This window comes from Erpetoichthys calabaricus, chromosome 4 (genome assembly GCF_900747795.2).
Source record: "Erpetoichthys calabaricus chromosome 4, fErpCal1.3, whole genome shotgun sequence".
Lineage (NCBI taxonomy): Eukaryota > Metazoa > Chordata > Cladistia > Polypteriformes > Polypteridae > Erpetoichthys > Erpetoichthys calabaricus.
Genome location: NC_041397.2, coordinates 267,135,914 through 267,159,482, shown reverse-complemented (window position 1 = coordinate 267,159,482; position 23,569 = coordinate 267,135,914).

Here is a 23,569-nt window from a genome sequence, read left to right as displayed (position 1 = left end):
CTGTATCGACTGCCTTCTGTGTGTGATTCCTGCTAAGCTCCAAGACACTGAAGGGTGAGTCTAAATCACCTCAGTATGAGTAAAAGTGTGTGTCTTCCAATAGAGTGGCGTTCTGTCCAAAAACGTACTTAACAAAGCAGATTGAGAAAATAAAAAGATAAATGAAAATCCAATCTAAAGCAACTTTGGAGCAGAATCCCAGCCCTTTTACGCACATAGAAGATTGTATATAATAAATTAATCTTCTTGTTCAAATGCTTATTTTACTTGTATAGAATAAACTGTTTTGACAAATAACTTATTTTATGCTAATTCGTTGATGGCATCCTCCCAAAATCCTCCACTGGTTGCCCTTTGTTCCGTCATTAACAGCCAATTACCAATTTGCTTTCCTAGCCTGATGACAGTAATTAATCAGTTCCATCAGCACTAAGATTATCACATTCAGCTGTTTGGTTTTGGAGCTGTTGAGCAGCAGACTTGCATGCAGCCTTCTCTTGTTTTAACTTTCACTTACCGATTAGCCCCTTTATTCAATCTATCAACACTAGGTGGAATTACAGGTCTCCGGGGCATTGCACTGCCATATCCATCTGCAGAGAGGCTGCAAGACCTTTAGCCACTGTCAGCCACCCCGATAATCCTGTTTTCGTTTTAAGAGCAGGGTTGCTAAAGCAGTGAGACTTTTGCTGCTTCTTCTTCTGCCTTTTCTCCCTTAACCGGCTTCCTGTTCCTTTTCACATATCATATCGTCTCTACATACTAGTCAGTATTAGTAAAGGAATCTCGCTAGAAATGAGACTTGCAGTTGCCATTGTGAGCACAGCTGCATTTTAGCTTTCATCTTATGAGATGGAAAGCAGATTTGCTGGTCGCCAATAATGACCTCATTATTTATTTTGCTAAATTTGAAAAGTGATCCATCCTAATGATAGAGCACAGAGTAGATTAAAACTACAACAGGCACAGTTTGACCTGCTGTGGTGCACATTCAGCATGCTGTGAAAGAAACAGCAGTGTAGTCTTTTCCAAATGTGCACTTGCTGAGGGTGCCATTAAGCGCAGTATTGAGAAATAGTCAGTGGAGAACATTAGTGAAACTTGTGAGTTGTTTAGAAACATCACATGCAGCTGTAAAGACAATGAGAGAAGTTTAGAAAATGCAGGGAGTCAGGATATTAGTCATTTCTCCATCCACCCTTAAACCCACAGTTCAATTCTGAGTCACCGGTGCTGGAACAGGATTGGTACAAAGAAGAAATTAAACTTGGATAAGAGGCCAGTCCATTGAGGGCTGTTTGGAACTTCATCTTTGGAATGAAAACTGAAGAGTATTAACAAACTCCACATGGACGGTGAAGATCCAAACCCTATCCCCTGAAACAGTGAAGCAGCAGTACTAACAACCAGGCCACACTGAATCTTAGTGGATACAGGACATGAAATCCAAATGTTAGGAACATTAGTCCATTACCATGCTAAAGCAAAATATTGAAATAATTAACAGAAAACACATGCTTATATAAATAAGTACAGTAATGTGTTTTAGTGTATGTAGTAGAGGGGCACCTCACTAATAGTTGGTTCCTGCCTTGCTCCCAGTGCTGCCAAAGTAGGCTTCAGCCCTCACAGCACACATTGGATTAAGCACGTTTGAGAATGTTACATGCTGTTTCTGGTTTATTTAATGTTAAGAATATTTATTAATTTGTTCTTTCTTTCTTTCTTTCTTTCTTTCTTTCTTTCTTTCTTTCTTTCTTGCATGTTTTGTGTATTATTTTTTCCCCTGGGATGGACTGGTGTCTTCAATGCCTGTCTTGTACCCACTGCTGTCAGAATAGGCCGTGACTTCCAGCTATACAATTGAGAAAGGCAGGTTTGGAAAAATCAGAGGATTGGTTATTTATTTTTATTTCATTGCTTTCTTCTCTTACGGCAGTGGCACTTACAAGCAACCCAACACTTGAGGGATCAATGTATATCTTGCTCTTAGCATGATGGCATTCCAATTCATGCCTCTGGTGTGTGTTGTGATGTAAATAGTGAGGGTTGTCAAGGTGCCAGCTGACTACCCTAAAAGTGCCATTTTCCCCTGAGTTTCCCTGGTCATAGTAATGCCAAACTGAGAAGGCATTCTAAAAATGACATGAATGTGTGGTATGCTGATCAGTTTAGATGCATAGCACTACATCATGTGTTTTTTCTTTTAGAAGCTGTTAATGTTTATCTGCTCATGTTCTTTATGTCAACGAAGCTGTAGAGTGACTAGTAAACAGCTTTGAGTTAAACTCAGTTTTCTATAAAGATCTACACTACTGCTGTTAAAACTATAGTATAACTAAAATAAAATGCCCAAATTCATGCAATAAAATCACAAAAATATCATTCTGAATCTAAAGTAATGTGTACAGAGAAAAATACATACTGTGACAGGTTGCTCACTTGTCAAGGATTGACAAAAAAGTTAATATATGACAGGAGATGTGGCCCAGTAGGGTCTGTCCTTCTAAAGAAGGAAAGTTCATCCAAGTGCCACTTTCAGTAAACAACTGGCTGGTACATATATACCATTTAAAGAATGGCTCCTTTCACACTGATATAAGACATGGGGAATGACACAGGGACTGGAGAATTTACTCATGAGTGGCAGCAAGAAAATGTGCCTTGGAACATATGGGTACCTGCTGTATATTATGAAGGGAAAGAAGTGTGGAAGAGACCAAGAGTCCATGGCCCTTATTATGAAATGCCTGAAAAATGCAAGGTGCCCACACAGCAGGGATCAGATTTTTATAATCATGACATGAAAGCAGCTGAAGGGACTGATAGATCTTGGTCAAGAACTACAGCCAACTGGAAGATCTACAAAACTCAAGTGACAAAGCGAAATTGAAGATCAAAAAAGTTACAAAAGGTCACAGCCAAATTATTTGTGTATTTATGTATTTTATAGTTTTTTGACTCAGGAATTATGTTTTGTGGTTGATTTTTTATTTTTACTCAATTTGGCAGAGTTTAATTTTATTATCATCTTGTTTTTTGTTTGGTTATGCAACATTCCATGAAGTGTAACATGACCACATCTGTTGCATTGAATAATATCACAGGATGTGACACTATAAATGTGGAGATAGTCACAAACTACAGTGGGCAAAATTACATATCAGTGTTCTTAGCATGGTTAGGCCCTAGTGTTTGATGTGTTTCATGGTTCTTTTGCATGTTGTTTTGTCCTCAGCTTCTGATTAATGTCTTGCCCTTTGATTTCTGGTTTACTTCTTGAATACTCGGCTCTGACCCTTGGTTTCACTTGACCATGTCTTTTTTCCTATATATATCATCTCCTGGGGCCTAATGTATAAATGGTGCGTACGCACAAAAATGTTGCGTAAGCCCGTTTCCACGCTCAAATCGCGATGTATAAAACCTGAACTTTTGCGTAAAGCCACGCACATTTTCACGGTAGCTAAATGCTTGGCTTACGTAAGTTCTCCGCTCAGTTTTGCAAACTGGCGGCACCCAGCGTCAAAGCAGTGCTACTGTTCCAGTGTGGTTTCCCTTTCTTTTTTAGATGCACATCCCTGACGTGGCTTTATAAATACACTGAAATTAACTGCATATTGTTTATCAGTTAAATGCATCTGATTGTAATTAACCTGTAAAAATATAATGTTCCACAGAATGGCCAAACTATTCCAAATACCATAGCTGCTTTAGCGTTGTTACACTCACTGCATCTTCTTCTTCTTTCAGCTGCTCCCGTAGGGGTTGTCACAGCGGATCATCTTTTTCCATATTACTCTCACTGCACCACTTGGAGTATTTATATCACTGTATCTGAGTGGGAAATCACAGCTCTACAGCAGCTAATTGAAAAGAGAATTATCGGTATACAGCATCAAGCACACGCTGCCTCAGCCATGCTATCTATTGAACTGCTCTCATACGGCAAACGCTTCAGTGCCTTTCCTGTACTGACCTCGCGGTTCAGAAATAGTTTCATCCCAAGAACTATAAACACACTCAATCAGTCCATCAAGTGCTCCTTGTAGAATGCTTTGTACTTATAAGTACAATTACCTCACTGTAAACTTGTGATACAGTTATACAGTCATATGAAAAAGTTTGGGAACCCCTCTTAATTCTTTGGATTTTTGTTTGTCATTGGCTGAGCTTTCAAAGTAGCAACTTACTTTTAATATATGACATGCCTTATGGAAGTATTTCAGCAGTGACATTAAGTTATTGGATTAACAGAAAATATGCAATATGCATCATAACAAAATTAGACAGGTGCATAAATGGTGGCACCCCAACAGAGATATTACATCAATACTTAGTTAAGCCTCCTTTTGCAAATATAACAGCCTCTAGACACCTCCTATAGCCTTTAATGAGTGTTTGGATTCTGGATGGAGGTATTTTTGACCATTCTTCCATACAATATCTCTCCAGTTCAGTTAAATTAGATGGCTGCCGAGCATGGACAGCCTGCTCTAAATCATCCCATATTTTTTTGATGATATTCAAGTCAGGGGACTGTGACGACCATTCCAGAACATTGTACTTCTCCCTCTGAATGAATGCCTTTGCAGATTTCAAACTGTGTTTTGGGTCATTGTCTTCTTGGAATATCCAACCCCTAACTTCAACTTTGTGAGTGATGCTTGAACATTATTCTGAAGAATTTGTTGATATTAGGTTGAATTCATCCAACCCTTGACTTTAACAAGGGCCCCAGTCCCTGAACTAGCCACACAGCAACACAGCATGGTGAACCTCCACCAGAAACTCCACCAAATTTGACAGTAGTTAGCAGGTGTTTTTCTTGGAATGCAGTGTTCTTCTTCCACCATGCAAAGCTCTTTTTGTTATGACCAAATAACTCAATTTTTGTCTCATCAGTCCAAAGCACCAGTCCAAAATGAATCTGGCTTGTCTAAATGAGCGTTTCCATACAACAAGCGACTCTGTTTGTGGCATGAGTGCAGAAAGGGCTTCTTTCTCATCACCTTGCCATACAGATGTTCTTTGTGCAAATTGCGCTGAATTGTAGAACGATGTACAGATACACCATCTGCAGCAAGATGTTCTTGCAGGTCTTTGGAGGTGATCAGTGGGTTGTCTGTAACCAGTTCTCACAATCCTGCGCATATGCCGCTCCTGTATTTTTCTTGGCCTGCCAGACCTGGGTTTAACAGCAACTGTGCCTGTGGCCTTCCATTTCCTGATTACATTCCTTACAGTTGAAACTGACAGTTTAAACCTCTGAGATAGCTTTTTGTCGCCTTCCCCTAAACCATGATACTGAACAACCTTTGTTTTCAGATCTTTTGAGAGTTGCTTTGAGGATCCCATGCTGTCACTCTTCAGAGGAGAGTCAAAGGGAAGCACAACTTGCAATTGACCACCTTAAATACCTTTTCTCATGATTGGACACACCTGTTCAAGTTCAAGGCTTAACGAGCTAATCCAACCATTTTGGTGTTGCAAGTAATCAGTACTGAGCAGTTACATGCATTCAAATCAGCAAAATTACAAGGGGACCCAAATTTTTGCAGAGCCTGTTTTTCACATTTGATTTAATTTCATACAACTAAATACTGCTTCACCCCAGTGCTCAGATGTTCCTAGGAAATGAAAGACATACCACTGTTATCTTTTTTGTTGAAAGTAAATTATTATGCAGGCTGAGAGGGGTTCCCAAACTTTTTCATATGACTGTAATATTGCACAACTTGAGCCACTTTATAAATCGTGTATTTACATATGATGATGATATCATTTTTAAGATGATGTTTATTATATTATACAGATAAAACTTTAACTTCATTTAAATAATCTATATTGTTAAAAATTAAACATGTGAGGACACGGTGCCACAGCGCTAGCAAGGAGCTGGCGCTCTGGTTACGGATTATTCCTGCCTCGCGCTGTGTTCTTGCTGGTGCTGACGTGACAATGGATGGAATAATTAAACATGTAGTACAAAGATATTTCAGTATTCCTTAAAATTTTTGAAGAATCGTGTTCTAAACTTTCAGATGGCTTAACGTCTATTACAGAGCTGATTGTGTGGCGACTGGGTATCTGGAGAAAGAAAAGTAGGAATTGGGGGTTAGTACATTTGAAAGAGATAGTACTGCTGCAATAAATTATTTAATCGAAGGTTGCGCACGGCGCAGCAAGCATCTTGCGTGAGGCAGGAACAATCACTGCGCCACCGTGTTCCTATGTTTAACTCCTATCATCATGAAAATTATATCAAGTATGCATCTCAGTATTTCAATTATTCAGTAAGCTGTAATATCACGAATGTAATGGATTCTGTGTCCTGTCGGAGGAAGAGAAAGCCCGTTTAAGAAGCACGTAATGATTGACACACATAGAGTGCATAGAAGATCAAATACAAAACAAAGCATTTAACATGCTGCTTTAGTTACGATGAGATTTGAGAAACTAGTAAATTAAGCGATTTTAAGATGATTTATGATGTTCTACTTTAATGACAAAATAAACTACATGATTAAAGTGGAAATTTCGAGATTAAAGTTGACTTTTTTCCCACTGTGTGCCTATTTTGTTTTTCTCTGTACCCTAATAAGCTTTCATATGACACTCAGACGGTGGGCTACGACTCGCCTTTTCACGACGACTTTGATATCTGACAACTTCTTTTTTATTTCGGGCACTGTGCGACTTTGTGAACTTGAGCTTTCAAGTTTCTCCAACACTCTATGTCACTAGATCAACTTCCTTTTGTTGTTTATACCACTGTTTAAACCAACAAATAGTACGTTTTTCCTTGCCTCCACTTGGTATTCGCTGAAATTCTATTTCCTCCCATGCTTTTCCCATTGCCTTTTCACAGAAGGCTGAGCTTGAGGGCTATTTATATTGATTTGCATATTCAAAGAGGCGTAATTCTGGGAGGAGTTTGGGGAGTGGCAGCAGGCGCATGCACGTGCATTACTTTTCATGCTGACTGGGATTTATGGAGTGGAAGAACGTGGAAGTTGGCAAATGCACAGATTTATACATCTGGATTTTTTTGTGCATACACATATTTCCACTTTTGTCCTTACACCATGTTTTAGTGTGACTTCTACGCACGGTGTTATGCATGAGGCCGCTGGTCTTTCGTTTCCTTACAAAAATCCTCAGACACATTCTGTGTCTCATAACAGCTAGGCCCAAGAGTTTGATCCAGTAAAAATTCTGGGGACTGTCTCAGGAGTACCGTTTGGGTGAGCGTGTCAGTTGTCCATCTGCCTTAGAGTCCAGAATATATTGAGGCATGGTGTGGAGGTGTTGTGGGCAGTTAAGACCTAGAAATACAGGTTTCAGAGTGAGCAGGAGGTGAGTGGGAGAGTGTTCTTGGTAGCTGCGTCTTTGTGTTTAATAGGAGGTAAACCAACCCACCCAATGGCTGGTGCCCAGCACCATATGCATTCACATCTTTGGGCACTCTTCCTTTAAATAACAAAATATAAGTAAAATTCTAATTTTCTTTCGTCAGAGGCCTGCCAAGCCCAAATATAGGCAACACATTGTAAGAAAACATTGAGAATATTTATATTTTTGAAAATATAAATTTGTCAAAGTCTGATATTCAAATCAAATCATTTCTAATTTTATTTGTCACATTAAAATTATACATACAGTACAATATGTAGTGAAATTTTTAGTTGCTTAACTACAATGACTGAACCTTTAAAAATAATATAAAGAGACAATAACAATACATGACTTTATAAATATTCAAAAATCATGAATAGAATTATAAACGTGCTAAATAATAACTAAATTAATAACTTAAGTAACTTGATGAGACTTTACATTAGGGTATTATCAAGTTTGAGACAGCTTTCTTATTCAAGATACAGATGGACTGTAGGAAGAAACTCCTCCTCAGTCTCTCTGTGCTGAACTTTAGGCAGCCATTGTCTGTACCTAACCACAGCACAGAAAAGAGGCAATTGTTGGGATAGCTGGCATCATTCGGAGCATCATTGGTGCGAGTTGCTGAATATCTCAATTAACCCAGGACATAAAAAAGAGGCAATTGGCACATTTACTAAAAAGCAATATGAACAAACTCGGCAGTGGTCTGAACAAGGGTACACCATTCTAAAATAATGAGACTTCAGACTTGATTTAAACGCCAAGACTAATGAGGCCTCTCTAATGCTCTAATTTATGGTTAAAAATCTCTCAGTCCTACAAGAGTTTTATTTATACTTGGCTTTTTAATAATATCTGTATCTTGTGATCTAAGTGTTCACTCTGGAGTGGTGGTATTAATTACGTTCTGAGACCATTTACAACTTTCTTTTTCAGAAGTAGGATTTTTAAACAATCTATTAGCTTAATTGCAAATTAATTTAAAAACTGAAGGCCTGCAGTTACATGGTCAAACTTCCTTCTAGTGATCTTTGCTGGATTATTTTGATTTAATTGTAGTGGTAATTCATCCTTACTCCACTATTTGCAGATATTTTTACTTATCTCTTGTAGTAAGGTGACCCAGACATCTATTAACACATTATAAAATATGAACAGGAGTAGTGAAAACGCTTTTTGTCTGTTATGTGATTACTCACAAACTACTAGGTCTAGAACTTCAACTTGTCTTAATTGAAAGCTTATGACCTGATCTGTTCTGGAAATTCAGAAACTTTTAGATGGCGACAGCCTTGGCAGAGTTACCCCTGATCAATTGAGTCTTATGGCACAATGATTCGCAGACCAAGTGACATGGCAGAAAGAAAAAGAACACCAGTGACATTCACTGAGAATCAAGAAAAGCACAGTGAAAATGAATACCATAATAGAAATAAAGGCAAAGAAAAGTGGCAACATCTGCTGAGTGTCAAGCATATCACACAAGGCCAATACATGATGCAGAATGAGAAGGGATAAGCAGACAGGACACTGAAGCACATAGACAAGCAAGTACTACTTCTGAATATAGCTTGATATGTTCTGGAAATTAAAAAAATTTAGGTTGCAGAAACCTAGTGGCATCTTTACTAGTGGGCAAAAACATTTATTGTAATAAAAGTACAGTCCCTGTGAGGTCATCTATTGATAAGTATTGTGTTTATTGATAATTAAACCTCGGACATTTATTACACTTGGCCTGATTACAATAAAGTCATCACAAAATCAAGTTATAACCACCATAAGAGGAGCAGCAACATCTGCTGATTGTCACACAAATACCGCATATGCTCACTTATAAGTTGGGTCTTGAAACCTGAAAAATCGATCATAAAATCATACCCCAACTTATACACCTGTTCAAAAATATGTCACTTCATTTTTTTTTTTTTACATCTTCTTGCTTCCTCCAATATCGCACTATTTTCTCAGACACATCGAATTTTGTTGCAGCAGTGCAGTTACCAATTTCTCCACTTCAACGACTTTTAATTTAAAACCAGCTTCATATTTTCTTCTGATGGACACTCCATCGTAGATAAGGGATGCTCTTATGATAAAGGTGTATGAGGGTGTGAGATACAAAAAACTAAAATCAGTGCAAACGTTGCTTCAGAATAGTTCGGGTATTACCGTGTAGTCATGTAGGCACAATAGAAGAGAGAGAGAGAGAGAGAGATAGGGGTTAGAAGCATGCGCTGATACAGTGCATTGCCGCACCCACTTAGAAAAAAAAGGCAGTGTGCTCCGTGGTTACTCTGTCAGGTGGGCGTTAGCATATCATAATCCCTTATACGAATAGTGTGAGTTTTCCACATTCGACTTATACGACTGACAGTATAAAATACCAGAAATTATACTGTAAAATCAAGTCTAGACTTATCCGTGGGAGAACTTATCCGCGAGTATATACGGTACTATTACTTAGCAAAGTTACATCAATGATGAGATCGATGTTGAGCTATATTTCTTGATGCTGAAACAAAAGAATGTGTTGCCAAAATGGAACAGTTCTACTTGCTATCAGTGAGCCTCTAGAAGTAATAAAATGACCCACCAGAAATAATCTATATTATTTTAGCACCGTAGGTCTATGTGTTTTATTTATTTTAAAAAAAAATGCTACCATGTAGTGAGCCCTTCAGTAGAGTGTCATATGATTTATAATCCTCATTTCCTCAATGAAATCTTTTAGTTGTTTGCAAAAAATATATACAATTGAAGTTATTATCAGGCGGCACGGTGGTGCAATGGGTAGCGCTGTCTGCCTCACAGTTAGGAGACCCGGGTTCACCTCCCTGCATGGAGTTTGCATGTTCTCCCCGTGTCTGCATGGGTTTCCTCCGGGTATTCCGGTTTCCTCCCACAGTCCAAAGACATGCAGGTTAGGTGCATTGGCGATCCTAAATTGTCCCTAGTGTGTGGTTGTGTGTGTGTGTGGGTGGGTGTGCTCATGCCCTGCAGTGGGCTGGTACCCTGCCCACGGTTTGTTTCCTGCCTTGTGCCCTGTGTTGGCTGGGATTAGCTCCAGCAGACCCCCGTGACCCTGTAGTTAGGATATAGCAGGTTGGATAATGGATGGATGGAAGTTATTCTCAAGTGCACTTCCATATTTGAGTCCAATATCAAGAGTTAGAGTAAATACACACATAAACACTAATTTATTGCAGTATTAACACACAGTCTTGGTGTGATTCATACATCTGTTTAATTTTAGATCTACACATGAAGTGCACAAACAAGAAATCAAGAAGTTGGAGTTAGAATGATATCAGATAACAACCTAGAGTTGGCCTCCACTTTGGAAACTAGTTACAAAGATAACTGACACCTTAGCCGCTGCAGACTGACATGGACTGAAGAGTGTCACCCTGACCTAATACAAATCAATCAATCAATCTATCCACCTGCAATCTTTAAAGCCATTTAAACAATTTCACTGTCATGGAGGACAGGCAGCATTAGGCAAGGACAAACCTGGATGGGGCACCAGTCCATCACAGAGCATATTCATACAACTGCCACACTCATACATGGTCAGTCAATCAGTCTTTATCTCATTTAGTGTCCTCCATGGTGAGTACTGTAATGAAGTATCATACAAAACCAATTATAAAACCTGAATATGAATTAAAAGACTAGAAATTAGCTGTCTGAAAATCCACCTTGTTCTCAGGTAGAATTATGTATGGCTGGATGTTTCCTGCCTTGCGCCCTGTGTTGGCTGGGATTGGCTCCAGCAGACCCCTGTGACCCTGTAGTTAGGATATAGCGGGTTGGATAATGGATGGATGGATGGATGGATCAATTATGTAACGACCCTCTCAAATACTGCAGAGCAACAAAGCGAAAGTGGAGAGGTTAATGATGGAAGAAGGACATAGAGGCACTGATATAATTGCAGGTGAAAGGCAGTAGTAATAAGGCTTATTTCATTTTTTTTTTTTTTTTTTTAATGATGTAACCCTTCCTCTTCAAGGCACAACCTAATTTCTTAAAAAGCAGAAGGTTGCACAACTAACGATAAAACACAAAAGGCGGTGTTCTCTGGGTGAGCATGCGTGGAGTCCATAGGTCATCACAGTAGTGCTGATTAGCTGGAATATCCAGAAGAGGTTACATTGCTATAAATAAAATCATTAAGCAGCGTATTTTGACTTTGAGTAATGTGAACACAAGCCGTTTTATTATGGAAGGTTACAGTAATGAACGCCTAAGTGGATCTAAACATAGTCCTTTAGAAGTGAGGTCAGGCAGAACCAGACAGCTCTGGCTTCAGCAGCCCGAGGCTAAATTGAGTGCCTGCATCAGTCAGCTGCTCCTGGCAGCCTTCAGCCGGCTATAGGAGGCAGGCGAGGGGTAAGTGCTGTTAACTGATACGGTTAAACTTTGAGCCAAAAAGTACAATTGAGTTAACTCAGACAACAAAAGTTTTTTGGGATAATTGTTCATTTTTCTATGAGTTTTAAGCATTTTACTGAACATTAGTGCATAGGGTGTGCAAAACCACAAATAGTAAATTATATAAAGAAATTGATCAAATGTAGTAATATCCCTTGCTGGTATGAATCTGAATCCTAAAGCCGGTTGACTGAACAGTCAGAATATTAGAATGTCGCATCTGAAACAATTACATTGATGGACAAAGTTGACCTGTATAGGTGATGATCAGCAATGCATTTAGGTGTGAAGGCTTTAGAATATTGAAACTTTTTTAATATATTTTATATTTTTTCTGCCTCTGTGACCAACCTTAGCGATTCATAGTGCTTCTCTATAGCAAACAGAAGGATTTTATGTCACAGACTTTCCATGTACCATGCTGTGCTTTCTCCGCTCAGTGCACCTCTGTTGCAATATCTTTAAGATTAGCTCATGGAATTTTAGCACCAGTCGCTGGTTCTAAACATGCTGTACTACAGGAATGATTCGTACTCCATCTCCAGCTGGTAAATGGGCATCAGTGTGGAAACTTCATCATCAAGACCTTTTTTAACTTTCCTAATTACATTTGTCATTGTCAGCTGCTTTAATCTCCTAGGCTGCTGGAATCTCTTCTTGCTGAATGAGCTATTTGATAAGCTGTTTACAATCTAGCTACATGTAATGATCTATCCAGAATGTAGCAAGCTGCTCCAAAACATTAACCTGTTAGTACAGGGGTGTCAATTTGGGTGTTGGCCTCCCACCTCATAATAATGGGTGAGATATTATGGATCCTTACAGCCGTTAGGGTTAATTCAAATCCCTTTGTAGAAAACACTATAAATGCTTGGACTTTCTAAAACCAGCTACTTTTTTTATCATTGTAAGATTTGCAAGATTTCTCAAAGAATGTTCTCCGGGAGCCTAAGGTTACATTTGAGCAAAGATTCAAACCACTAGAGATTACATATAGTAAAAGGAATTGATATAAATATTTGTGCTTTTCTTTCATGCAGCCACACAGTCCTTAAACAAAGAGATGGGTATACAGCTTCAGGAAACTGGAAAGGATCACATTTTAATTTATACAGTTGTTGATTTCAGCGTATATTAATGATATTATATGATAATGATCTTGATTGATTGGCAAATGTCATTAAATTTGTGTCTTTGTTTTTTAAAACTGACCATTGACCCTGACCAGGACTTTTTTCTTTATTAAAAAATTTGTCAAAAGTCTGGATGATTTGAAGTTTCCTTTATTTATGCCAAGGCACCAATAGAGCTCAGTAGTACTGAACACATGGAACTTGTAATTCTGGGACATCCTATGGCACTTGGGTTCATGAGTATGTAACTGTTAGTTAAGTGTGCTCCTTTTCTTCTATCAGCCTGTACTGGTTTGTACTGAAGAGTCTACTGTACACTTCAGCTTAAAGTAAACCTTTGTTAATGTAAAACATTACTCCTTCAACCCTAGAGGTTTATTTACATGTGTTATGTTAAGTTTGCCTAATCATTTTTTTTGTTTTGTTTTCCTCTTCTCCATTGTCAACTGGCTGTAGTTCAACAGTTAATTAATGGTCAGATATTGCTGGGCTCCATTTACATTAATCAGTTTCAAACTACTTTGTTTCCTGTCTGTTTGAGCAAGTCTTTGTCTTTATGTGTACTTACAATGTACAGTAATTAGTATTTTGTAAATTTTTCATTTGTTTTCATCTACCTGTGAACATTACGGCTCTATGCACTTGCATTCAGTGAAGAACACCATACAAAAATAAGCTGAAATAAATTAAATTGAATTAATTTTTCTCCTGATGAGCAGATAAAACATTGCAGGAATAAATTCTCATTAGCCCTTTTTATTATTGATTACTGTAATTTATTTAGCCATCAGGTATAGAGCGAAAAGGGACAATTGTACTTGATTGGCCATTGTTTTCAATATTAGGCCTCACATGCATGTCCTGTCAGCTCCTCAATCAATGGTATCTGGTGGTTTTACCTGGGAGATGAAATCACACTCAAAAATTCCATAATTCTTCCTCTGAAACAATTAAACTTGCACTCGGAAACATTTGGTTTCAACTAAGGGAAGGTGTATATACAGTAAAATAGAGATTAGGGGGTTCTTTTCCAATAAATTCTGCTGAAATAAATCCCCCACATACTTTGGGAGTATGAAATGCCAAACCAACTAGTTAACCAAATGAGGCTGAAAGACTGGTCAGCCTTGTATACACTTTTTGATAACCCTGAATATTATGGTGTTACGGACATTGCAGCTCTAATGTGTTATTAAAAAAAAAGAAATGCTACACTGAAGACAATTGTGAATTAACTGCTTGACCGTTAAAGGAGTAAGATGTGTTTCTGTGTATTGTGGGAAACAACACTCCATACAGATGGTATGCCCCCATCATTGTGTGTTGTGCTTTGTGCTACGGCATCTGTTAATACCATTTTGCCATGTCCTCTCTGGAATAAATGCAAACAGCAAGTCGTATGTTTGGCACCTGCACTTAACATTGTAATGATGAATGACAAATGAATGCTCTTTTTGTCTTTCACCCTTAGTCTACTTCTTTATATTTTTCTGTTTGGAACTTAATGTTAAAATTGCTTCCTGTATTCAAATGGGAAAGAAATAGTTCCTCAGGCCTCTGGTCTGGTTAAGAGAATTTGTTTCTTAAATATAGATAGCCAGAACGGCAAACAGGTGAAAACTGGCAGAAATTATTAATTAAAAAAATGGGTGTATTTATATAAAGAAACCTGATTATTATCTTCATTTGCAACTTTACTGACCAATCACTTTGTTAAACCACAAGAAACCTGCAGGTAGCATTGGTTTTAACTTAATCAGCCTTACCTTGGTCCGTTTTCTTAGTTTCCCCTTTCCTTGACAGTTTTGCAAGGATCCAAACCCTACCTGAGCAATGCCATTGAAATGTTCTCTCTCTTGATATAGCAATCACTTTCCGGGTATCTAATCCTGCCTGGAGAAGGAATTTATTGAAAAAATGTATTTAATATAATCTAAAAGTGCATGCCAAGTATCTGAAAATGAAAGGAAGTCACTGTGTGATATCTCAATAGACTTCAGATATACTGTGTGATTATTTTCTGTTATATGGAAACAGATGCATAGTTAATATAAATGTTAATATATTTCTATTATATTTCATTATATTTTTATATATTTCATATAAATGTTGATATATTTCTATTTTATTTAATTATATTTATATATTGTATTTCATATTTCTAATATATTACAAAGCACTTTGAGCTATATTATTTGTATGAAAACATGCTATATAAATAAATGTTATTGCTCTTGTTGTTCTACATGTTTATTTTACTTTTCATACAGTACTTGTACTATTCATTTGACAAATATTTCAAATTAAAATAAATGTAGCCTAATGATTTTTAATTAAAATATATAGTTTATAAAAAGTATGAATATATATAATATAAACTATCAAATGTAAGATCAATCTGGAGGCATGTTCCTTCACCCCTAATATTTTATGGTCTGTGTGCTGTTTTTAGTGAGTAAGCACCCTTGTTTTCATTCTGCGTTTGGTTTCTTAGCAACGGTTCCCACGGCACTTTACGCACTTTGCTAATTAGGGCACAGTCCCCTCACTCTGGCATGGTTCCCAGTGTCCTCGGGCTCGCAAAAGTGTTATCCCTGTACTTCAGATGTAAAATCTTAATATTCTGTTCTGATTAACATTTGCTCACATTTTGATCTTGCTCTGTGATGCATCTTTATAGCTCATCACATTGCTGATATCCATTTATTTGAATCACTGCAACCTCACCAGACCATTTCGGAGATCTTTTTAAATGGTTAATGACTTCATCTTCATTGCGTCTTCTTCCTCCCTCCAAAATTGTTGACCACTGCATACTACACTCTTAAAAATAAAGTGGATCTTCAGATTGATGCCATAGAGGAACTATTTTTGTTTCCCAAAAGAGCCATCCCCATGAAGCAAACAGAAAGAACTTTTATTTATTTAGATCTGTAACAGCTTTCATAAACAATCATGAATTGATAATAACAGATATGTTAAGTACCAATGGGTTTGTTATATAAAAATGACTCTTGCTGCATAAAATAAAACAGAATCAGTTCAGGTTTCTACTATACATTAAAGATTTCTGTTTTATCCACATATTAGCAACCTTTTTAAAGCCTAAAAAAGCAATTTCATATGCAAAGAATCCACCCCAGAATGAAATGATTCTTTATGAGAAACCACAGAACTCAGGAAACTGCTAATTTAGAATTACTATTTCTAAGAATGTACTGAAACATCTCCCACTTCTTGGTGTTTAATAGGGACTCTTGTTCTTTATTGTTGATTTGTGTAGTTTCCTTGAGGTTTAACTGCTTTGGTCTTTTTAATATCTGAAGTTGGCCACTGTCATAAAAGATTTGGGTACTGATGACACAAACATCTGCCATGTCCTCTCATTTGCGAGAAGAAAATCATAGATATGTAATACAATATCTGCAAAATAATACAAAGAGTACACGACACGTGTTTTACCTTAACTGGGGCTCATCAGGTGTACACACATTTGATTGTGATTCAGACCTAAGGATATAATACTCTGATCTACACCCTGACACATAAGTGAACTATCCGCCATGGCACAACGTTTGAAGCTTCGCCTCAGGCGCTGACGTTTGAGGTTCGATCCCCACAACGGGAAGCAAAGGTGCATAAGCCTGATGAGCCATGTGTACTCTTTGTATTATTTGACAGGTGCTCTAATGTGTAATTTGTCAATATTTTTTGTCAAGTTTGAAGGGTGCCTATCTATTCCTTAATATTAACAACACATGAAAGGCAATTAAGTAAGTAAAATACAGTAAGGGATTGTTATACAGTAGTAAATAAATGTCCTACTCTTCTGTTTGTGAATAAAAATTACGAAACTACCAAAACACACTTCACATTTGCTAGAGTAACTTTATAAATACAGTCTGTACTATCATTGACAATTTTGTTTACACTCAGCATTTTATAATAGTCCACACTGAAAACTGATATATTTTTATTAATGAGCCGTGTGCATCTGCCAGGTAGTATTTGTAAAAAGTACAACTCCTACAGTAGTATTTTCACTAAAAATGCTGTGAGGAGCTAACTTTTGTAATTTCAATAACTTAACATGTCCTAATTAGGTTTACAAATGACTTATGCTATTGTAATTACCAAACGGCCAATGTTTCTCTTTCCAATCACCTGACCTGGCAAAACACATAGAAGAGACTTTAGCATTTTGATGAATGTACAGAGACGCTCATCTAATTTTTCACAGCACAGTATTAGCAAAGCTTTCTGTTATTTAAAAAAGCAAGCTTATGGCTGTTTTTTGTACTTATGATTTAATTTTCATAAGGTACAAACTATCCGAAAACAACTTATTCAAGATCTATTTCTCCTAATCAATGGTAGTCTGTTAAAAATCAACAGAGCATAACATGGTTGTGCTATATTTTGAACTTTCTTTTTATATGCTGTCCCAGTACAATGTTTTCATTGGATCTTAATGAATAATCATACTTTACATGAGTTAATCTGGTCATTCACCCTGTGTACAATTATGCAGTGTTGTCAGCCAACAATAGTATCTTCTGGAATTTAGCGGTATGAATGAAAATGTCCTGTTAATGTTACTGCGGTTAAAGTTACTTCTGTCAATCAGAAGAAACTTACTGATCTCAAGCTTTGGTGTTGTATCAGATTCCATCCATTTGGAAATGCTAAAAGAGAAAAAAGGTATTTTTGATAGTGTTCCTTTTTACATTTTTGGAAGTGAATGTTACATTAAAATGTTGATCAGAGTACTTGCACAATCAAATTTACGGCTAAGAATGAGAAATGCATATATGTGATCTCACATCCAGTTTTAGCATTAAAAAAGGAAACTGTAAAATCAAAGCTTTTGGGTTTTAGGAAACTTCTGTGAAACTCCATCTGTTATTATAACAAAGAGGTAAATATAGTGACTTTTTAACATTTTGTTACACTGAAAACACAAACAGAAATAAATTTATATAAGAATTTTTTACCACTACCTTTCAAATCTATTATATATTTTCAAAGTGTTAAATATTGTCTGCACATTTTTACAGGAACTTTATAACAAAATAGCTCAAATGACTCCATTTCCTATTACTCACCACTGTGGCTATGTCATTACTAATTAAGCACTGGGTCATTCCTTGAGATTTCTCAAGTTCTGCTGGACTCAGTTTAGTTGGCCAGCGACAAGCAATATTGAAATATTTACTTGTTTGTCTGATGCCTTTATTTAAGGCAGCATACAACGTTTGAAAGATACAACTGCTCACTTCACCTCAAATGGAGCACTGGCAGATGAAATGACTTGCTTACAGTCAGACTTGCTTATGTGTTAGCAGCAGGATTCAAAACCAAAAATTTCAGCAATTGAAAGACAAAGCCTTAACCCCAACACCACACTGCCTGCACAGAAGCTCTTTAATGAAGATTGAGTCCATGACCCAGTCCTGCATCCTTCCACCAATACCCTCATCAGACTGGCAGAACTGGTTCCTGCCTTCAATGCCTTGTGTTTTGATCATAACATTTTTCAACAGCTCACTGGAGTTGCAGTTGTTACTAGAATGGGGCCCAGCCATGCCAACATCTTCATCAACTTGGTGGACAAGCATTTCTTTACTTCAAACCTGGGTTTTGTACCAGAGCTGTACAAAAAATATATTGAAAATTGTGTTGGTGCTTCATCTTGCTCCATAATCATCTCTCAAGTATATAATCTGTTTTTTTCACAGCTATGCAATGTTTAGGTTCCAAGTCCTTATATCAATTTTCTTGGACTTAAAACCTCTGTCAACACCCTCACATACTTACCTTCTCTACAGCTCCTTTCAGTGTTGGCACACTAAGCCTCTTACTCTTTTACTGTTCCTTAAACATCTCCACCTCTGCAGTGATGAGTTTTTTTTCATTGATAGAGGATATCCTTCTCATTATGGACAGGCCTTAATCAAGCCAGGAGTAGACCTTGTAACATCCACTCTAAGAGGAATCATAAATGATGAAACCTTCATCCCATATATATAGTGACCACTAGGGGCGTCTTGGACCTCCAAACCTCAGTCACAACCACACAGAAATAACCCCAGATGTAAAAAAATATTTTTATTTTATAAAGTACCTTTTTTTGGACTCTTCTTACACAATATCATTATAATCAGTCTCAATTCTTTATCCCTTTTCTCCTCCTCCTCCTCCTCTACTCATCTCCAGTGAAAAATGTTCACCTCCTCCCAAAATTGTCTCCCCTGAGGAAGATGGTGCACATTTCAACACAAACCCAAGACTATTTCTGTTGCATCAAGATTACCACCTGAAATCACTTCTGGGTCAGGCAGAACTTCACTGTGAATGGGGAGTCCTTCTTGTTCCTTGTAGTGGCACCTGAGGACCATAACATGGATGCCCAACAAAACTACAACTCTTATACAGCCCTGTGGGCATCCAAATGTGTACCATGCCAGAAGGATTCTGCCAACCCATATGGCCCCGGGAGGATGTCCCCTTCTGTCTTTCCATCATAACATCCTCCCAACTGAGAACAATACCACTAGCCAACCTAGTTGGACACCCATCAACACATATCCTTCCTTTAAAAAGACTATCTAGCCAGGTAAGAAACCAATCATTCTACATGGAATGCCACCCAACTTGTGTTGTCTATGACAAAATATATTTTACAAATTGTACTCCACTTAGTAAAAGAGAAAAGAAGGCCACAGAGGAGTTTGGAGGCACTGTGAGAAAACATAGATAACCATATAACACAACGAGAAGCTTGAAACATTTTCAGCGTCACAATGAAGAAGGCCAATATCAGTTAGTCAGCAGAACCAAAGATGATAGTTAATCACTTTGTAAAACATCCAAGTCATGTGCAGTGGAAAAGGAACAAGTTTTAAAGGAGAGAATGTCAGTTATTTTTGGACATGTATTAGTATATTTACCCAAGCAATGACTTGGGCCAGCTAAAAAAATTATTAACTACCTGTTAAAAGATTAAGAGTGTGTTAAGAGGCTAAGATTATTACGTTTTATGTTTCAAATGAAAAGTGTCTTTTTACAGCATTATGCATGTACTGTATATATGAATAGCTCATACAAAAATTTGTGTGAATTTACTATCAAAATGAATTGCAATTGAATAAGAATGAGTGTTATGCCCAGAAAAAGAGAGGGTTAAATGGGAGCAGACAGAAAATGCGGTCGAAGTAACCTGTAAGGTCTTTACAAAGGAAAGTACAATGATCTGGTGACAAATTAAAAAAATATATATATATTCTCCTAAGAAAAGTGTTACTTGTTTATAAAAATCAAACACAATGCACACAGTAATTTATTCAAAAGTGAGAATAAAGAGTACACTATGCCATCATCTTAAATAAGGACATGCAATGATGTCACATGTCGCCTTGGCATTGATCATATAATTGGACTGTGCAGTTACTATAAAAAATATGAGGCAGCAACAACTGATACTACAACATGTTAGTGCTTGCTGTATAGAACATTATCACAATTATAAAGATGAGCAAAAATCAAAATGACAAAAAAAGCATTAAAATATTACTAAAAATGATAATATTCAGAATGAAGCTAAAATCACAATGTAAGAAACTGCAAACTTTTACATATGTAACCATGATGTGACAGTACATTTACTGTATTCTAGATTTTCAATAAAGTACAAATTTACAAATAGCTCTTATGATATTCAGTCACTCATAATAATGAATCATGATAATGCTAATGTGAAAGTTTGGATCAGGTCACAATTCTTAAATCAACAGGTCAATTAATTGGAAGAATTAATTACCTTTATTTGTGGGCCACAATTTATGTGCTGTTTTATTATAGTGGGTTAGATTTAGTCATAGAAAAAGAAACTTGTGCAGGAGTCTAGTCTAGGGTTGGCTCCTGACTTGCACCAAATGCTACATGGGCCATCTGTGGCCCTTAACTGTAGTAAGAGAGTTAAAAAATGGTGTTGAGGAATGTGATTTTTGTTAAAGTTTTTTTTTTTTTTTTTTTAATTTTAGAAATACATTACTTGTTATGGGACCTGGGTTCGCTTCCCGGGTCCTCCCTGCGTGGAGTTTGCATGTTCTCCCCGTGTCTGCGTGGGTTTCCTCTGGGCACTCCGGTTTCCTCCCACAGTCCAAAGACATGCTGGTTAGGTGGATTGGCGATTCTAAATTGGCCCTAGTGTGTGCTTGGTGTGTGGGTGTGTTTGTGTGTGTCCTGCGGTGGGTTGGCACCCTGCCCAGGATTGTTTCCTGCCTTGTGCCCTGTGTTGGCTGGGATTGGCTCCAGCAGACCCCCGTGACCCTGTGTTCGGATTCAGCGGGTTGGAAAATGGATGGATGGATGGATTACTTGTTATAGTGTTCTGGTTTCTGGACTTAATAGGTGAAGTGGAATAAGCTGAGAACAATTTGAATATTAATTCTTTACTGCCATGATCTATACTAACTAGCCACTTTATTAGGTACACCTTGCCAGTACTGGGTTGGACCACTTTTTGCCTTCAGAAATGCCGTTAATTCTTTGTGGCATAGACTCAACAAGGTTCTGGAAAAATTCTTCAGGGATTTTGGTCCACATTGACATGATAGCGTCATACAGTTGCTACAGATGTGTTGGTTTCACATCCATGATGTGAATCTCCCATTCCACCACATCCCAAAGGTGCTCTATTGGATTGAGATCTGGGGCCTCATGTCGTGTATGCCCGCTTCCAAGCTCACATTGCAATGTATAAAAACTAAACAGAATAAAGCCATGCACATTCTCACAGCAGCACTCCCCGTTGTGTACGCACGTTCCTGCTCAGTTTTGCAAACTGGCAGCACCCAGCGTCCAAGTAGTGCTACTGTTCCTGTATGGTTTCCTTTTCTTTTTTAGACTCACATCCATGATGCAGTCTTTATCAAATACACTGAAATTAACCACATATTGCTTATAAATTTAAGGCACCTGATTGTAATCAACCTGTAACAATATAATGGTGCACAGAATGGCCAAGTTATTCGCAAATACCATAGCTGCTTTAGTGTTGTTACTCTCAGTGCACCACTCAGAGTAGTTTAACCCATTGTATCTGAATGTGGAATCACAGCTCTATAGCAGCTGATCAGAAAGCTCTATGTCGGGTTGTGTAGAAAGTGTAGAGGATTATTTGGATACAACTTCCAGCCCTGGAAGATATTTATAACATACGCTGGCTCAGAAACCAGCAACTGCATGAATTCCACTCAGCCATGTGCGCAGTCTATCTGAATTTGAGCTATAAACGTATCCAATCAGTCCATCAAGTAGATGGCATAGTAGAACTGTTTGTACTTGTAATTATAGTACTAGGGTGTTGTACCGTGTTAGCCATTATGAATGTAGAGAAAAGCCAAGCAAAATGACACCTTTTATTGGCTAACTAGAAAGATTACAATATGCAAGCTTTCGAGGCAACTCAGGCCCCTTCTTCAGGCAAGATGTAATGATTACATCTTGCCTGAAGAAGGGGCCTGAGTTGCCTCGAAAGCTTGCATATTGTAATCTTTCTAGTTAGCCAATAAAAGGTGTCATTTTGCTTGGCTTTTCTCTACTTGTAATTACAATTACCTCACTGTAAACTTATACTACATCTGTAATGTTGCACAACCTGAACCACTTTATGAACCATCTGCACAATATTTACATGTATATTGTGCTTATGCTTTCATACTGTATATTTTTCATTGTTTTTTATCGTATTATTATTATTATTTTATCATTGTTTAGGCAAATAAGTTTATGGAGGATTTGCATTTTGAATCTAATTATATCATAGAAGGACAATAGACAGGAATTCAATTCAATAGAAGAGAGCGCTTATTTACAGATGATGATGACTAGCTTCTAAGTTGATTTTGATTTACAAGAGTATTCTCTTGGAGCTGTGTGCTGTTAGAATACTAGGATGTATATTTGATATCATTTTTAAGATGAAATGCATTAAAGTATTACAATATACAGACAAATCGTTAGCTTCATTTAAATAATGTATACACTTAATAATTAAACATGTGGGGGCATGATGGAATAATAAAACATGTATAACGAAAGTTTTGAAGAATCTGCATTCTAAGCTTACAGTTGGTTTTGCATTTATTACAGGCCTTGTTGTGTGGCGATTGGTTATGTGGAGAAAGAAAACAGAAGGACAGAAATTGGGGGTTGGTATGTTTGACATAGACAGTACTGCTGCATTAAATTATTACATTCAGAGTCACGCGTGCCCCAGCAAATATCTTGTAGTAGGCAGGAACAATTCCTGAACAGGGGAGGCAAGAACAATCCCTGGACAGGGCGCCAGCTCATCACTACCACTGCGCCACAGAGACCCCATGTTTAATACATGCTTTAATGCATTTCATCATGAAAATGATATCAATTATACATCCTAGTATTCTAAAATGTTCAGAGAGCTATAATATCATTAATGTAATGTATTCTGCATGGAGATTAGTGCCTGCACAGTCCTGTCTGCGAAAGCGAAATCCCATTTAAGAAGCACATAATGATTCACACACATAGAACACATAGAATATGAA